This window comes from Eriocheir sinensis, chromosome 69 (assembly GCF_024679095.1).
Source record: "Eriocheir sinensis breed Jianghai 21 chromosome 69, ASM2467909v1, whole genome shotgun sequence".
In the NCBI taxonomy this organism is placed as follows: domain Eukaryota; kingdom Metazoa; phylum Arthropoda; class Malacostraca; order Decapoda; family Varunidae; genus Eriocheir; species Eriocheir sinensis.
The window spans coordinates 1391852-1409817 of NC_066577.1; the positions used below are offsets into that span (position 1 = coordinate 1391852).

Below are 17966 nucleotides of genomic sequence, written 5' to 3' on the forward strand. Positions count from 1 at the left end.
TCTGTGTCTGTGTCTGTGTCTGTGTGTGTGTGTGTGTGTGTGTGTGTGTAGGTGGCCAAACTGAGCGTGGCGGCGAGACGTGCCGGAGCGGGTGTTGTGGATGAAGAACTGGATGACACACTCGCCCGTCTACTTCTACAGGTCACACAGCATCAGGTGAGCAGCTCATACCATTACCTGCCCGACCTCCCTCCCTCCCTCGCTTACCTCTCTTCTGTTCCTCTCCCCTTACTTGTCCCCCCCTCTCCTCTTCATTTTCCCCTTCATTTGCTATCTCTCCTTCACCTCTTCTCTCCATCTTCCTTCCCTTCCTTCACCTTCCTCTCTCCCTCCCTCGCTTACCTCTCCTCTGTTCCTCTACACTTACCTTTCACATCCTCTCCTTTCATTTCATTTACCTCATCCTTTGCTCTCTCTCCCTTACCTCTTCTCTCCATCTCCCTTCCCTTCCTTCACCTTCCTTCCTCTCTCCCTCCCTCACTTATTTGATCTCTTTCTTCCTTCCCTCCTTTCCTTAACATTCCTCCATTTCCTCTTTCCCGTCCTATACCTGTTCTACCTCCCTCCCTCACTCCCTTTCTTACCTCTCCTCTGTTCCTCTCCTCTTCATTAACCTCTTCATTTGCTCTCTCTCCCGTACCTCTTCTCTCCATCTCCCTTCCGTCACCTTCCTTCCGGGGTATTCACGGACTGTTTTGTGACCCTAGTGATGGCTGTACACGCCTTCAGCGTCATGAATGGTAAAGTCACCCGTGACAGCCTGGCCGAGCTTCTCCGCGGCCTTGGGAATAGTCGTAATGGCAGCTCGATACGTTGAAAATAACTGCCCTGTGGGGTAAGAAGTGAGCATTTTTCCCTTCAATAATTGTTTACTCCCACCATCTTAAGTACTGTGCGAAATATATGACTTAGAATAATAACACTGGTCCCGAGGTTACGGCCGTGACGTCACCGGCGGAAGAGATAATAGAAAGGAAAGGAGAAAAAATGGAGCTGGAAGTGGAAGGAGAGAAGAAGTGGAGGAAGAAACTGAAAGGAAGGTGGTAAAGGAAGTGTAAATGCGAGGAGGAAGAGAAAGAGAGGAAGGAAAAAAAGGAGCTGTTAGTGGAGGAAGAGAAAGAGAGGAAGGAAAAAAAGGAGCTGTTAGTGGAGGAAGAGAAAGAGAGGAAGGAAAAAGGGAGCTGTTAGTGGAGGAAGAAAGAGAGGGAAGGAAAATAGGGAGCTGTTAGTGGAGGAAGAGAAAGAGAGGGAAGGAAAAAAGGGAGCTGTTAGTGGAGGAAGAGAAAGACAGGGAAGGAAAAAAGGGAGCTGTTAGTGGAAGAAAAGAAAGACAGATAAAATATTTGGAAAGTTACGGAAAAATGTGTGATTGGAGGGAGAGAAAAAAGTGTAGGGAAGAGAGAGAAAGTGGACGATAGAGAAAGTGAAATGGAGGATAATAAGAGACGCGGGACAAGGGACTGAGGAGAAGAAGAAGGAACGCCAATAATGGAGAGAGGGATAAAAGCTGAAAATGGAGGAAAAGGAAAAGGAAGGAAGAAAAAAAGGAAAGGAGAAACTAAGTGAAAAAATTAAGTAAAGGATGAAAAAGTAAGTAATAAAGAAAGGGAGTAGGGAGCTGTGAGGCGAGTATAGAAGGAAGGAAGGAAGGAAGGAAAGAAGTAGGGAGAGATATAATAAGGAAGTAGGGAGCTGTGAGGCGAGTATAGAAGGAAGGAAGGAAGGAAAGAAGTAGGGAGAGATGTAATAAGGAAGTAGGGAGCTGTGAGGCGAGTATAGAAGGAAGGAAGGAAGGAAGGAAAGAAGTAGGGAGAGATGTAATAAGGAAGTAGGGAGGTGAAGGAGGAAGGAAGTAAGGAATAAAAAAAAAGTACGACTGAAAAAGGAAAATAGCAAAAAGTGATGGAGAGAAGGAGTAGGGGAGGAAAGGAAATGGAGGAAAAGGAGAGAAAACATCAAACGGGAAGGAAGGGAAGACAAGTGAGGAAGGAAGGAAGGGAGGAAAAAAAGGTGTCTCCAGGGTATCTCTCTCTCTCTCTCTCTCTCTCTCTCTCTCTCTCTCTCTCTCTCTCTCTCTCTCTCTCTCTCTCTCTCTCTCTCTCTCTCTCTCCCCCCTTCCATTTTATATGTCCGTAAGTGTTCTGATATAATCCGTAGCTGCACTTTATCCACGCTCGCCAATATTCCTTCTCTCGAAGTATAATCGGTTTTGTCTTTTATTATTTTCACCATTTTTCCTTTCTCTATCATTTTTAATTATATTGCTTCCCCTTTCTGCTGATAAACTGTTCTATATTTCACTCTAATTTATCTTTTTTATTCTATACTCCATCGTTTTTTCATTTCAGTTTTGGTGTTTTTGCGAGTTCCATTTTTTCATTATACTGTTAAGCTTTTCTACTTTTCACTCTAATTTCCTTTTTTCTATTTCTCTATCTGTTTTTCCCTTCAAATGCGTAGTTTTGTTGTTGTTTTTATTCTTGATCAACGGATTATTATTTCCATTTTTTCATTCTACTAAAAGCCTCTTCTACTTTTTAGTACTTTATCTTTTTCTATCCTCTATCTCTTTTCCTTCCAGTCTCGTATTTTTGTTGTTTTGTTTATTTTGTTATTCGATCCACGGCTAACTACATCCATTTTTTTTATTCAACTAAAAGCCTCTTCGTTTTTTACTCATATATACCTTTTTCTTTTATCCCTCTCTCACTTTTTTCTTGAGACGCGTAGGTGTTGTTTTATTCCTAATTATTTCATTTTTTTCATTCCACTAAAAGCCTCTTCGATCTTTTATTCATATTTAACTTTTTTCTTCTAGTCCACTATCACTTTTTTTTCCTTCAGATGCGCAGTTGTTATTTTGTTCCTATTTTGTTACTCGACCGACGGATATTTATTTCCATTTTCTTTCATTCTACTAAAAGCCTCTTCTACTTTTTACTACTTTATCTTTTTTTCTATCCCTCTATCTCTTTTCTCTTCAGATGCGTAATTTTTGTTGTAGTTTTGTTCCTATTTTGTTACTCGATCAAAAGGTTATCATTTCTATATTTTCATTTCACTAAAAGCCTCTTCGATTTTTTACTAACTTATCTTCTATCCCTCTATCTCTTTTTCCCTTCCAGATGCGCAGTTTTTTGTTGTTGTTTTGTTCCTATTTTGTTACTCGATCAACGGATAATTATTTCTTTTTTTTCAATCTACTAAAAGCCTCTTCGATTTTTTACTCATATTTACCTTGTTTTCTTCAATCCCACCATCACTTTTTTTCTTCAGATGCGCAGTTTTTTGTTGTCGTTTTGTTGCTATTTCGTCACTATCTCTGTGCGTAACGAATTCGTCCCTTTCTCTTTCTACTACGTAATAACCGGTTTTATCTTTCACTAATCTAACCTTTCTTCTCTATGTCATTCTTTTCCCTTTGGTCCCCACGTTTTAGTTTACTTTTAGTTTACCAATTGTGTTATTCTTTGTATAATTGATTTCACTGTTCACTACTTTTTCCTTTTATTTCTATATGGATATCTTATATCTTCTGTGCAGTTTGTATTTTGCCGATTCTGTTACTTTACAGATAATCGGTTTCACTTTTCAGTAATATATCTTTCTACCTATCTTTCTTTTCACTAACTTAACTTTTTTATATACATCTTTCTTTTCCTTTAGATGATCAGGTTTTATTTTGCCATTTGTGTCACTCTAAGTTAAATCGGTTCTGTTTTTTCCCTACGTTAACCTTTCTTACATAGCTTCCCTCTGTATCTTCTGAGCAGGATGCATATTGCTTATTGAGTTACTCTACGGATTCTCGGCTCCACGTTTGAATGGAGGCTTTCACACGCACTCACGACCACAAAAAGTAGCGCTACAAACAGATTTGCGTGGTTGGCTTCGCTGCCGGTGGCGACCACAAAAAGTAGCGCTGCTCGTCACGATACATGGCATTCAATGGGAAGAAAGGAAGGTAAGAAATAGTTGAGGATGGAAGGAAAGAGTTAACGATGGAAGGAGGATGAAGGAAGAAAGGAAGGAAGAGAAAAAAAGTTGGAGTGTGCTGTGTGTATGTGTGTGTGTGTGTGTGTGTGTGTGTGTGTGTGTGTGTGTGTGTGTGTGTGTGTGTGTGTGTGTGTGTGTGTGTGTGTGTGTGTGTGTGTGTGTGTGTGTGTGTGTGTGTGTGTGTGTGTGTGTGTGTGTGTGTGTGTGTGTGTGTGTGTGTGTGTGTGTGTGTGTGTGTGTGTGTGTGTGTGTGTGTGTGTGTGTGTGTGTGTGTGTGTGTGTGTGTGTGTGTGTGTGTGTGTGTGTGTGTGTGTGTGTGTGTGTGTGTGTGTGTGTGTGTGTGTGTGTGTGTGTGTGTGTGTGTGTGTGTGTGTGTGTGTGTGTGTGTGTGTGTGTGTGTGTGTGTGTGTGTGTGTGTGTGTGTGTGTGTGTGTGTGTGTGTGTCTGTGTGTGTGTGTGTGTGTGTGTGTGTGTGTGTGTGTGTGTTGGTCATTCCTCGTGTAGGTGTTGCGTGTCATGAAATGGGTTGCAATTGCAATGGGAGCATAAGCGATGGAAGTCTTTATAAAGAGGATATGAAGATGACCAGGTGAGGAATAAGAAGAGAGAAGAAGAAAGAGAAGATTGTGACGAAAGATAAAGAATAAGAAGAGAGAAGAAGAAAAAGAGAAGATGGTGACGAAAGATAAAGAATAAGAAGAGAGAAGAAGAAAGAGAAGATGGTGACGAAAGATAAAGAATAAGAAGAGAAGAAGAAGAAAAAAGAAGATGGTGACGAAGATAAAGAATAAGAAGAGAAGAAGAAAAGAGAGAAGATGGTTACGAAGATAAAGAATAAGAAGAGAGAAAGAGAAAAGAAAAAGGGAAAGAGAAGAAGAAAGACATGAGGAGTGTGGAATGATGAGAAATGATGAAGAATGACTGTGTTAAAAAACAAAGATTATTACGTTATTATTATTGTAATTATTATTAACATTATTATTACTATCTTCACCTGTAGTACTATTGTTACTATCTCTACTACTACTACTACTACTACTACTACTACTACTACTACTACTACTACTACTACTACTACTACTACTACTACTACTACTACTACTACTACTACTATTATTACTACTACTACTACTACTACTACTACTACTGCTACTACTACTACTACTACAACCACTACTACTACTACTACTACTACTACTACTACTACTATACTACTTTTTTTACTTTTTTTTTTACTACAATATAAATGATACCTCCACCCATGTTTATTTTCCCGACACATAATCATGGAGGGCTCCATAACTTGGAGGTCATTAGCCCCAACTCTGTTCGCTAATGACTGTGGCATCCAACCATATCGCTAATCCTACCTGACACTAAATCACCTATCATCTATTACGTCTAGATCCCCCTTTCCTTCCCGACCCACCCTAATGTCACTCTCCACCACTGTGGCTTCATAGTCCATATTGGAGATGGTGGTGGCTTTTGGGCCAGAGTGTCTGGTGCCCCTGAGACATAGGATGGCCGACCTGAGCAGGGAGAACGAGAGGCGACACCTCATCCAGGCGACAACGTGACTCCTTGGCTGATGCTTCTTTTCGGAGATTAGTTCCGCGAGGCGTGCGTAGAAGCATTGGGCCCTGGGACCCATCCCGCCGGATGTGGTGAAGACGAGGGGGGTGAAGCTGCCCTGATCCACAAGTTGGATTCTTTCACCGTATGCCCTTGTCTTCTCCTGCTCGTTCCTGTGGTGGGTAGCTTGCAGGGGCAGCTCACGATGACAGGCAGCCATCGGGTCGAATATGCGGATGTCCATGAACGCCCGCTGTCCGCGCACCCAGAATCCGCGGGCACTTACGTTAACCCGTGCCTCCTGTGAGGTATTGGCTGTCCTGTACCGAAGGTGTTCGCCGTCCAGGGGAAGCAGTGCCGGCTCGGTAGTGACGTCTTGGCATACCTCCCCGAGCATGCTGGCTGTCAGATCCCTCACTTCATCGTGTCGAATACAGACGAAGCCTCCTTTTTTACATGTCATGGTGTGGGTGACATCATTTGGTGATCCACATGCACAGAGATCAGGCAGTCCCTCAATCGGCCAGCCATATCTCAGAGCAATGGCGTCGACAAATTCTTGTTTGTTGAGGCTGAAGCCCTTTGCTCTGATTGGTAATGACGTTAGCCAGTTAGAGGCGCCTGCCTCCTGTGCTGTGTATTTTCTACCCATTTCTGTGGACAGGTGGTGTGTAAGACGGTCCAGCTCGTCTTTTTGGGCCTGTTGCCTTTCTTCTGAGATTTTTCTTTTAATATCTCTTATTTCTGTTTGGTCTATCTCGCCCTCTGCCTCCTGAGCGATGATCCTGTTGATGAGTGACCTGGTAAGGCAGATGGAGTTTTGGTTCTCCTTATCTGCCAGCTTCTCAGCGTTGGTGATCCCCATCCCACCCAGTCTTGGGGGAAGTGCTAGCATATCCCTCTCTTCCTCCCCCAAAGCATGAGATTTCACCAGCGCCGGCAAGAATACATTCTTGACGGCATTTTCCAGTGGTCGGAGGAGTGGACTGATGCCGGGGATGGTGCGCATCAGGAACGTCCACCGATGTTGGATGCCGTGGGTGTACGCTGAATAGGCAGCGTGTGGCTCAGTCTTGGCAATGGCAGACAAAGCTTCTATTTCCTTCACCCATTCAGCTACTTTGTCTCCCACGTACTCCTTCTTATATACCTCTGTAACGGTCACTGCACCTAAGTGTCGTTGTCCGTCTTTTGTCACAATGACGCCACTTCCTCTAAAAGTTTCTGCGGCATGGTCATAATGTTCAGGTTTGACAATAAGAACAGACTTGGTGGCGTTAGGGATGTATCCTATCTCAGGGCCGGAGGTGTTCACAGTGTCCCACCACCCTTTTAAGTCTGAGATTTTACCAGCACCTGAGAGGTCATCCGCATAAGCCACCTGTTTCACCCGTGTTTCTGCGAACGCGATTTCATTTTGGAGGACTGATAGGCCCAGGGCGTACATAGCCATGGCTATTGGGTCACCTTGTGTTGTTCCCTTAGATGATTTTAACACTTTCACTTTTCTTATAAGGCACCATTATCGCACCCAGGATCATCACCTGTCCAAGTAATATAGGTACCCGACTTTAAGAAAGCTACTTGAGGTAGTTATTGTTTAGGGATTCTGATGGTGAACTAAGGGTCATAGGACAGGGTCCACTTATTAGAGGTTAGCTTACGTATCTTACATCACTAATTACACTTGTAAATACCATGAACACAGGTTAACATTAACACCTTAACCTAGCATGCACACATGGCAATAAGTAGCACCAACATAATAACTGTTTCCACCCACAGGGAAACACAGACTCCACCATTCCTCACCTTAATTAAGTCCTAACTAAACTAGTGAGTGTTTGCGCTTATCCATTGTTACCCCTGAGAACAACACACATACCACCCTTTTGGCCTTCTCCTTTCCTTCCTCTCTTCACACACCCTGCCACAGGCAATCCTCCACAACGCAGCTTCAAAAGTGTTTACTGCTGCATGTTGGCCTTGGTCTGGACGACGCCCAGCTTCCCATCTGTCAGGCTTGCCTTTGGCGCACCTGAAAGGGGCGATGTCGCTCGTGAGAATGAGCTCGCTCCCACAACCTAGTGCGAGGAAGGGGCGTTAGTCTCGGCCCCAAAATGCCTTGGTGTGACGTCACGGAGTGACAAACTGACCGCAGGTTAGGCCTGCTTGAGACCTGAGATTTCCTTGGTAGGCCTCCAATATCAATATAAGGTCTCTGGTATTTTATTTCCATTATAAATATTTACCGTCCTCCCGCAATAATCAAAAGAAGGCAGATTGACCACTTTTGGCAACGATACCCTGTTTTGACCCCTGACACCTCTGAATTTTGTTGACACTACAGATTGTAGGGGAGATATGGGAGCACAACAGCCTCTTTGTTTCAACACCCATCTCTTCCCTCTCGCTCTCTCTCTCTCTCTCTCTCTCTCTCTCTCTCTCTCTCTCTCTCTCTCTCTCTCTCTCTCTCTCTCTCTCTCTCTCTCTCTCTCTCTCTCTCTCTCTCTCTCTCTCTCTCTCTCATGAGAAACCCACGTACATATATAACTGGTTGCGCAAACACCCCAGGTTAACTCTATTTACATGGGGAAAAATACCATTACAATTGTAGTACATTTCGGGCCATTACATATATATATATATATATATATATATATATATATATATATATATATATATATATATATATATATATATATAGATATAGATATATATATATATATATATATATATATATATATATATATATATATATATATATATATATATATATATATATATATATGATGGTGGTCTCAATTTTTTCGTAAAAATGAATGTTGGGGTCAGGAAACAGGGTGGGAGTGAGGTGTGTGAAGCCTTCTGTTTGGGCAGACAACGAGGATGGGGCGGGGCTTAATTAGGCTCGAGGAAGGGGCGGAGCTTATCGAGACGCCAGCCAATCATCGTCCAGGATGAGATGCCGTGAACATTTCTATTTATATTTCTATTCACCGACAATTGCTTCATAGGGTATATAACAAAAAATATTTTATTTTATTGTAGTAGTTTATAACATAAAAAACATCCGAGAGGTCTTAATAAAAAAGCTTATTTCAAAATTTGGTTCTTCACGTTCTATGAGAGTGACGATACCTCTCTATACTTGCCTTGGCAGTAGTGGGCTTCCGCTCACTCCAGTAACCGAGTCGCCTGCCTCAGTTGCCAGTTATGCATTTTCTGCTGCAGTGTTACCACCCTCTAATGGCGGAAGCGTCAGTTCCTTTTCGAGAAACCAAGGAGACCAAAGCTAAAAGGGGGGGCTTCGCCCTGCCTCGACCCCCCCCACATTCTTAACTGGGGGCTTTGCCTCCCCTCGACTCCCCCACCCCCCACCCGTCGGGCTCCCCCCGCAACAGGAGGAGGAAGAGGAAGGTCTCGCGAGACGGCGCAACATGCCGCCCAGAACACGACACCAAACTTACGCCCCATACCCCTCCCATCCAAGAACTTATCTATAACCTCTTCTTGAATGTATTGTTACGCCACCCCCCCTACCACACACCATACACGGGCAGGCGGGTGGCGTGATCCTCACCAGAACAACCACACGGGCACCAGTCACTCACAGCGGCCCACACAGAACACCGAGGGGAGCAGGAACGGGGCAGGGCACAAAAGATACACGTTCAACACTAAGTTCTAGTTTAATGACAGGTTCCTCACACAGTACAGAGTACAGCAACTTTCAAGGCACAGAACAGTTAGTTAATCAGGCACAGTACAGGGGCACGGCAGACACGCACACCGGATGCACACAGCTCGCGAGCGGAGCAGCTCAACACTCTCTCAAGCCCAGACACGCGTCTTCTCCACTACAACTCCTCAGCCACCCTTGCTCCCCCACTGCTCGACTCAGCACTTCCTGCCCGGCGGCCCCGGGCCCCCTCCTGTCTCTCTTGTCCCAACAAGTAGAGTTGCACCATGCTGAGGTAACATTGCATCATGCTACAAGTTCATCACATTACACATACAATCATTCACATACAGCACATTCGTAACACTATCTCCCCCTTCAGAAGGCAGTCGACCCGGCTGCCCCAACATTCAACAAACAAAACATGAAATTAATCAAACTAATCAGTCCCCTGGGACATCACTAAAGTCTCTTAACCATCCCGGCCGACGCCTCTCTCGCCGAGGGCGCCGCTGGGATGCGGGCGGCGGCAGGCAGGCGGTGGCACCCAGAGCCGCGTCGTCGGCCCCAAGTACTTGCTCAGGGTCGTCACTGACATCTGCCGCTTCGCCCGCACCGCCCATGTTCTCGTTCGCCCCTTGGTCGACCTCTGACACGTCCCCTTCGCTGCTGCTGGGGCTCACGTCCCTCTTGCGCCGGTCGTATGTCTCCTTCATGGCCTGGCCTGCCACCTTGAGCTTGCCCCACGGGCGTCGGTGCACCTCAGCCAGGCTTTCCTGCAGTGCCGCTGAGAAGCCAGAGGTGACGGTGGGCAAGCTCACGTCGGGGGGGCTGCCCCGTGGCCAAATCCACCGGTAGCCTGAGCTCCCGGCCGAACACTGAACACAGAAAAATACATGCAATACACATAAATCAGTCTGTCCTCCACCACGTCCTCCACAGTCTCTTCTCGCGCCCCCAAGGGGCTCCGCCTGTCAGCCACGCCGTCGACCAGCCGCCAGTCCTCAGTGGACTCTTCCACGCCATCCACTCCACGTGACGCTCGGGACAGTCGACACCGGCTCCTGGCCTCCACCCTCGGGGCAAGGTGCCCTCGCTCAGCCGTGACTACCTCCCCACGCAGCCATGCTCGAAAACCTCCTGGAAGCAAAGGGCACCATTCCGGTCACCCTCTCCAGCTCCCGTCCGAGGCCACCACGAGCCTTACTGGCCTGCGTCAGGCAGTCGAGGCCCAGCAAGCACGGCTCGTCTCGATCGGCGACGTCCATCGGCCGGCGCTCCACAGCGCTGCCTACACCGATACGAGCCTCCACTGGCCCTTCCAGCAGCACACACTACCCCGGGTCAGGCCGCGCCGAGGACTCCTCAGCCCCCGGTGTCCACTGTCACGCGTCGTGGCTACAACTGCTAAGCCTCCCACTGGCAACACGCTGGTCGGGCGGCGGCAGCTTACACAAGGCGGGGCCCGAGGGCGGGAGACGGCTGGAGGTCGGCTCCCTTCTCCAGCCCGTCCGCGCTTCCCGCCCGCGCCGCGTCCCTGGGCCTGGGACAGGCACTCAAGCGGTGGCCTGACTGGCCACAGTCCTTGCAGCGAGGCTGGTGGGCATCGGGGCTTGGCCGGTCAAGGGAACGCGTCCTTCGCTCCCCCAGGCACCGACTGCACCTATGCCCCCTCTTGCCACAGCCCCCGCACGAGCCACGGAGACCCTCCGGGCTCGCCTTCATCGACGCTGCCTTCATCTTCACCTTCGCCATCCGGCCCCGGAGGTCATGGCAGGGCGGGGCGGCCGCCGCTAGGCCGCTGGTCGTCGTCAATGCCCCGAACTCCAAGGCCCTCGTCAACGCGTCGTCGGTCCACGGCAGTGGGTGAGAGTCCTCGCCAGTCTCGTCCCTCAGCGCCCGGCAGTCCTCACAGAAGCGCTGTGTGCCGTCCTTCTTCATATCCAGGACGACTGCTGAGGGCCATGGACTGTCTGTCCGCTCCATCACCCCCTGCGCCGCCAGCTCGTTGACGGCGCGCTGCAGTTCCTCCCGCCTGACCGGCACGACACGTCGGGGCGGGCTCCTGGTGGGCACACTATTTCCCGTGTTGATGCCATGCTTCACCAACCCCGTGCGGCCCAGATCCAAGTCACCCCTGCTAAACACGTCCGCGTACTGGGCCAGGGTGTGGCGCATTTTCTCCGTCTGCGCCTCCGTCAGGTTAGCGGCGCTCCGGTGCGCCAAATCCTCCAGGAAGTCGGGCAGCGGCCCCACAGCGGCCGACTCCGCGCTCCCCGACGCCTCCTCTTGTTGTTCCACCTCTTCACAGGTGCCCAGCTTGGCACCAGCGGGTACTTTCCGAGCCTCGTCGGAGGAGTTAGCCACCAGCACCGTGACTGACTCCTCCCCCGCTCCTTCGAGACTCCCTCCGGCTGCCACACCACCAGGCAGCTGCAGGCCCTCCGTGGACTCCACCGTGCCTTCCGCTGGCATCGCGTCCGACCGGCAACACAGGACCCTAGCCTCCGTCCCCGGGGCAAGGTGCAGTCGCTCCGCCGCGACTACCTCTGCACAGCCGACCTTCGGGAGCAAAGGCGCCTGTCCGCGCAGCCTCTCCAGCTCCCGTCCAAGGTCGGCACAGGCCTCGCCCTGCGGCAGGTAGTCGAGGCCCAGCAAACACGGCTCGTCTAGATCGGCGACGTACACCGGCAGCCGCTCCACAGCGCTGCCTACGCCGATACGAACCTCCACTGGGCCCTTGAGCTGCACACAGTGCCCCGTGACGCCGCACAGCCTCTGTGGCGCGTCTGGGAGTCGCGTGGCGGCCAGCATATCAGGCCACACCAAGGTCTTCTCAGCGCTCCCCACCAAGCGGCCTGGCTCGTCCACTGAGCCCCGTAGCGCTGTTGTCAGCTGCAGCGCCTTCTCATCCTCGCCCCAGCCCTGGGCAGCAGCTGGCATCTTGAACTGGGCCTCCCATACCAACTTCCCGCCGTGCCCCGCTGGCTTAAGCCTCCCTGAGCGCCGGGAGGCTGGGGAGCTGCAGAAGGGAGCGGGCGGACCACGTGGGCTGCAAGCCGGCCGGCATGGCGGAGAGGGAGGCGGTGAGAGAGGCAACGAGGCAGGGTTAATGGGTCCGACTCCAGCACCAGCTGGACCCAAGGGAGCGGCTCCGACGGCTCCCCAGCCTCCTGCAGCCTCCACCGGCTCCGCCACGACGCCACCGGGCTTCAGGGGCCCTTGCCAGGGACCCCACGCGGAGCCCCGCCAGTCCGCCACCCGTGCACCCGCCGCCAGCACACGTGACGCTTCTTGTTCCTCCCCGCACCACGTTGCCACCTCTCGCTGCTGCCATGGGAGAGAGAGCGGACTACGTGACCTGCGAGCCGGCTGGCATGGAGGAGAGGGTGGGGGTGAGGGAGGCAACGAGGCGGGGGCTCCCCAACCTCCTGCGGCAGCTATTGGTTCCGCCACGACGCTACCAGGCTCCAGGAGTCCTTGCCAGGAGCCCCAGATAGGCCCCTGCAGGACCGCCGCCCCGGCGCTTCCTGCCAGAACTGAGCCTTCTTCCTCCGCGTGCGACGGTGCCACCTCTCGCAGCTGCCTCTCCGCCTCCCTCAGGCCTCGGACCTCGCCTTCCGGGGTCCGCACCTCCTCCAGCCGTTCACTCCTCGCGCTGTCGCAGCCCTGGTCGGTGTACTGCTGGGTTTCCACCTTCAGCGACGAGAAACAGCTCTGGAGAACATCGGCAAGATGGCGTGCCTGCTCGTCTGCCCTCTCTTCTGCCCTCTGAGCCTGCTCGCGTGCCCTCTCGTCTGCCCTCTCTTCTGCCCTCTGAGCCTGCTCGCGTGCCCTCTCGTCTGCCCTCTCTTCTGCCCTCCGAGCCTGCTCGCGTGCCCTCTCGTCTGCCCTCTGATCCAAATCCTGCCTCATACTGGCCAGCATGGCAGCGAACAATTCCATCTGGCCCGGCTTCACCTCACCCACGTCAGCCTCGGCCTTGCCCGTCTCCTCACCCTCACGGCGATCACTGGGGGACGCCATGACACTCGGCGCGCTTCACTGTTCACTTATCCCACTCCTGACACCAAATGTTACGCCACCCCCCCTACCACACACCATACACGGGCAGGCGGGTGGCGTGATCCTCACCAGAACAACCACACGGGCACCAGTCACTCACAGCGGCCCACACAGAACACCGAGGGGAGCAGGAACGGGGCAGGGCACAAAAGATACACGTTCAACACTAAGTTCTAGTTTAATGACAGGTTCCTCACACAGTACAGAGTACAGCAACTTTCAAGGCACAGAACAGTTAGTTAATCAGGCACAGTACAGGGGCACGGCAGACACGCACACCGGATGCACACAGCTCGCGAGCGGAGCAGCTCAACACTCTCTCAAGCCCAGACACGCGTCTTCTCCACTACAACTCCTCAGCCACCCTTGCTCCCCCACTGCTCGACTCAGCACTTCCTGCCCGGCGGCCCCGGGCCCCCTCCTGTCTCTCTTGTCCCAACAAGTAGAGTTGCACCATGCTGAGGTAACATTGCATCATGCTACAAGTTCATCACATTACACATACAATCATTCACATACAGCACATTCGTAACACTATCTATCGTGTTGTCGCTCACCACATGATTTCTACTTCTGTTCCACTCATCCACCACTGTTGGTAAACCAACTCTTGCCTATGTCTTTGTTGAACCTGAACTTATACAACTTAAACCCATTGCTACGTGTCCTACCCGGTGTTTTGTCATCTGCCATCCACGTATCCGAAGACATCCCATCCGATCTTCGCATGCGCGGGCTTTGTTTCCAAACAGTGGATGGATGAATTGCGACACGGTACCGTGTCTTTGTGGACTGCCTATCGTTTATTTTTTTATCTTTTTAAAAGTAAATGATGACGTATGTTTTGAATCTGAAAATTGCTTGAAATATGAAAGTTTCTTCCTGCACCCTTTGTATGTCAGTAAATGTGGTAAATGAGATATCCTACACCTCTTGTATGTCGGTAAATGTGATAAATGAGGTAACCTGCACCCCTTGTATGTCAGTAAATGTGGTAAATGAGATAACCTGCACCCCTTGTATGTCGGTAAATGTGATAAATGAGATCACCCCTTGTATGTCGGTAACTGTGATAAATGAGGTAACCTGCACCCCTTGTATGTCACTAAATGTGGTAAATGAGATATCCTACACCCCTTGTATGTCGGTAAATGTGATTAATGAGGCAACCTACACCCCTTGTATGTCGGTAAATGTGATAAATGAGATAACCTGCACCCTTTGTATGTCGGTAACTGTGATAAATGAGGTAACCTGCACCCCTTGTATGTCACTAAATGTGGTAAATGAGATATCCTGCACCCCTTGTATGTCGGTAAATGTGATTAATGAGGCAACCTACACCCCTTGTATGTCGGTAAATGTGGTAAATGAGATAACCTGCACCCTTTGTATGTCGGTAAATGTGATAAATGAGATAACCTGCACCCTTTGTATGTCGGTAAATGTGATAAATGAGATAACCTGCACCCTTTGATGTCGGTAAATGTGATTAATGAGGCAACCTACACCCTTTGTATGTCGGTAACTGTGATTAATGAGGCAACCTACACCCCTTGTATGTCGGTAAATGTGATTAATGAGGCAACCTACACCCCTTGTATGTCGGTAAATGTGATTAATGAGGCAACCTACACCCCTTGTATGTCGGTAAATGTGGTAAATGAGATATCCTGCACCCCTTGTATGTCGGTAACTGTGATTAATGAGGCAACCTACACCCCTTGTATGTCGGTAAATGTGGTAAATGAGATATCCTGCACCCCTTGTATGTCGGTAACTGTGATTAATGAGGCAACCTACACCCCTTGTATGTCGGTAAATGTGGTAAATGAGATATCCTACACCCCTTGTATGTCGGTAACTGTGATAAATGAGGTAACCTGCACCCCTTGTATGTCACTAAATGTGGTAAATGAGATATCCTACACCCCTTGTATGTCGGTAAATGTGATTAATGAGGCAACCTACACCCCTTGTATGTCGGTAAATGTGATTAATGAGGCAACCTACACCCCTTGTATGTCGGTAAATGTGATTAATGAGGCAACCTACACCCCTTGTATGTCGGTAAATGTGATTAATGAGGCAACCTACACCCCTTGTATGTCACTAAATGTGGTAAATGAGGTAACCTGCACCCCTTGTATGTCACTAAATGTGGTAAATGAGATATCCTGCACCCCTTGTATGTCGGTAAATGTGATTAATGAGGCAACCTACACCCCTTGTATGTCGGTAAATGTGATTAATGAGGCAACCTACACCCCTTGTATGTCGGTAAATGTGGTAAATGAGATATCCTGCACCCCTTGTATGTCAGTAAATGTGGTAAATGAGATATCCTACACCCCTTGTATGTCGGTAAATGTGATAAATGAGATAACCTACACCCCTTGTATGTCGGTAAATGTGGTAAATGAGATAACCTGCACCCCTTGTATGTCGGTAAATGTGATTAATGAGGCAACCTACACCCCTTGTATGTCGGTAAATGTGGTAAATGAGATATCCTGCACCCCTTGTATGTCGGTAAATGTGGTAAATGAGATATCCTGCACCCCTTGTATGTCGGTAAATGTGATTAATGAGATAACCTGCACCCCTTGTATGTCGGTAAATGTGATTAATGAGATAACCTGCACCCCTTGTATGTCGGTAAATGTGATTAATGAGATAACCTACACCCCTTGTATGTCGGTAAATGTGATAAATGAGATAACCTGCACCCTTTGATGTCGGTAAATGTGATTAATGAGATATCCTACACCCTTTGTATGTCGGTAAATTTGTTTAATGAGGTACCCTACACACCTTGTACGTATGTCGGTAAATGTGATTAATGAGATATCCTACACCCCTGAATGTCGGTAAATGTGATAAATGAGATAACCTGCACCCTTTGTATGTCGGTAAATGTGATTAATGAGATAACCTACACCCTTTGTATGTCGGTAAATGTGATAAATGAGATAACCTACACCCCTTGAATGTCGGTAAATTTGTTTAATGAGGCAACCTACACACCTTGTATGTCGGTAAATGTGATTAATGAGATATCCTACACCCCCTGAATGTCGGTAAATTTGTTTAATGAGGTACCCTACACACGTTGTATGTCGGTAAATGTGATAAATGAGGTAACTTTTTTTTTTTTTTTTTTTTACATCTCAACCACCAGGGGCCTTGTGGTCGGCCCAAGCCCATTATGGGGCAGGCAGTTTTTATAGTGGCGCTATATAGTTATGCTTGGCTCATGCTGCCTTCCGGAACTCATTTTTGATTCGCTTGGACGGTTTCTTCTAGAGTCCGGGTTGATGGGTGGTCTTCTGGTCAGCATGTGGGTAGTCTTAAGCCACTCGGCGGTGACAAATAGATCCCAGGTAGCTGCGTGGGGATTCGAATCGACGTTGTCCATGGCGTGAGGAATGCTGGCCCCGCACGCTAATCACTCAGCCACCGCCTACCCTTGTATGTCAGTAATTGTGAAAAATGAGATAACCTACACCCCTTGTATGTCGGTAAATGTGATAAATGAAATAACCTGAAACCTTGTATGTCAGTAAATGTGATAAATGAGATAACCTACACTCTATTCTGATTGATGGTCATGTTTCTCGGATTCTCTCCATTTAATGGCAGGCTATCTGAATTATGGGGTCCATGTCATCCTTGAATTTGGCCATTTTCCCATAAAAGCTGCCATGCTGTCTTGCCGCCATCTTGCCTGGACAAACTACGATATCAACACTCTGTGTTTGTAGGCATCGGGTTCCGCGCATGCGCAGATCAGGATGGGATGTCTTAGGATACGTGGATGGCATATGACACCACACTGGCTCACTTATAATCAAAACCTTATTGCTTATGTTCTTCTTGTAACTAACTTATTTATGGACTAATATCTTTTATTCAAAAATCTATTTAATCAGGAAGAATAGCTCACTATCGATCCTTTTTTATAGGATAGCAAAAAGTATTTCCTAAATGTCGATGATAAAATATAAAAAAAATGACAAATATTTGTCAAAAAACTAAATCAACTTCAAACAATAGTTAAAATAGCGAACATAATTCCTTTTTCATACTTTCAGAAACTGAATAAAAGGGTAGACTTTAATAAATGCCAAAAAAAGTTAACTTCTTTTTTTTGGCATTTATTTAAGTTAACTTTTTTTCTTTATCATGTCCCATATACCAAAAGAAAGAGGAAAAATAAAGATATTTATAAGCAGTTAATTAAGTTATTGCTTATTTGAAATTATTACTTAAAGAACACCTAGTATAGGTGTTTCTTGTAATTATTATTTGAAAAATAACAATAATTATTAAAAGTTTTAATGATCGGATGATCGGAATGGTGATCGGAAAAGCAGTACTTAAAAAAAATGATCGGATGATCGTAATCGGATCAGTTGCCCAAGATGATCGGATGATCGGGGATCGGAACAGCAAAAAAGTGATCGGTGCCCACCACTGATATATATATATATATATATATATATATATATATATATATATATATATATATACATCTATATATATATATATATATATATATATATATATATATATATATATATATATATATATATATATATATATATATATATATATATATATATATATATATATACCTATATATATA

The 17966-nt window shown here is 47.6% G+C and overlaps 1 long non-coding RNA gene across 1 annotated transcript; it reads right to left on the reverse strand.

Moving 5' to 3' along the window:
- Positions 1-9244: 9244 nt before the first annotated feature.
- LOC126988357 (uncharacterized) lies at positions 9245-13855 on the reverse strand. The gene is made up of 2 exons (XR_007741835.1): positions 13666-13855; positions 9245-9431 (listed from the first exon to the last, which is right to left on the reverse strand). It is a non-coding gene; the product is annotated as an uncharacterized LOC126988357 (long non-coding RNA).
- Positions 13856-17966: the final 4111 nt, after the last annotated feature.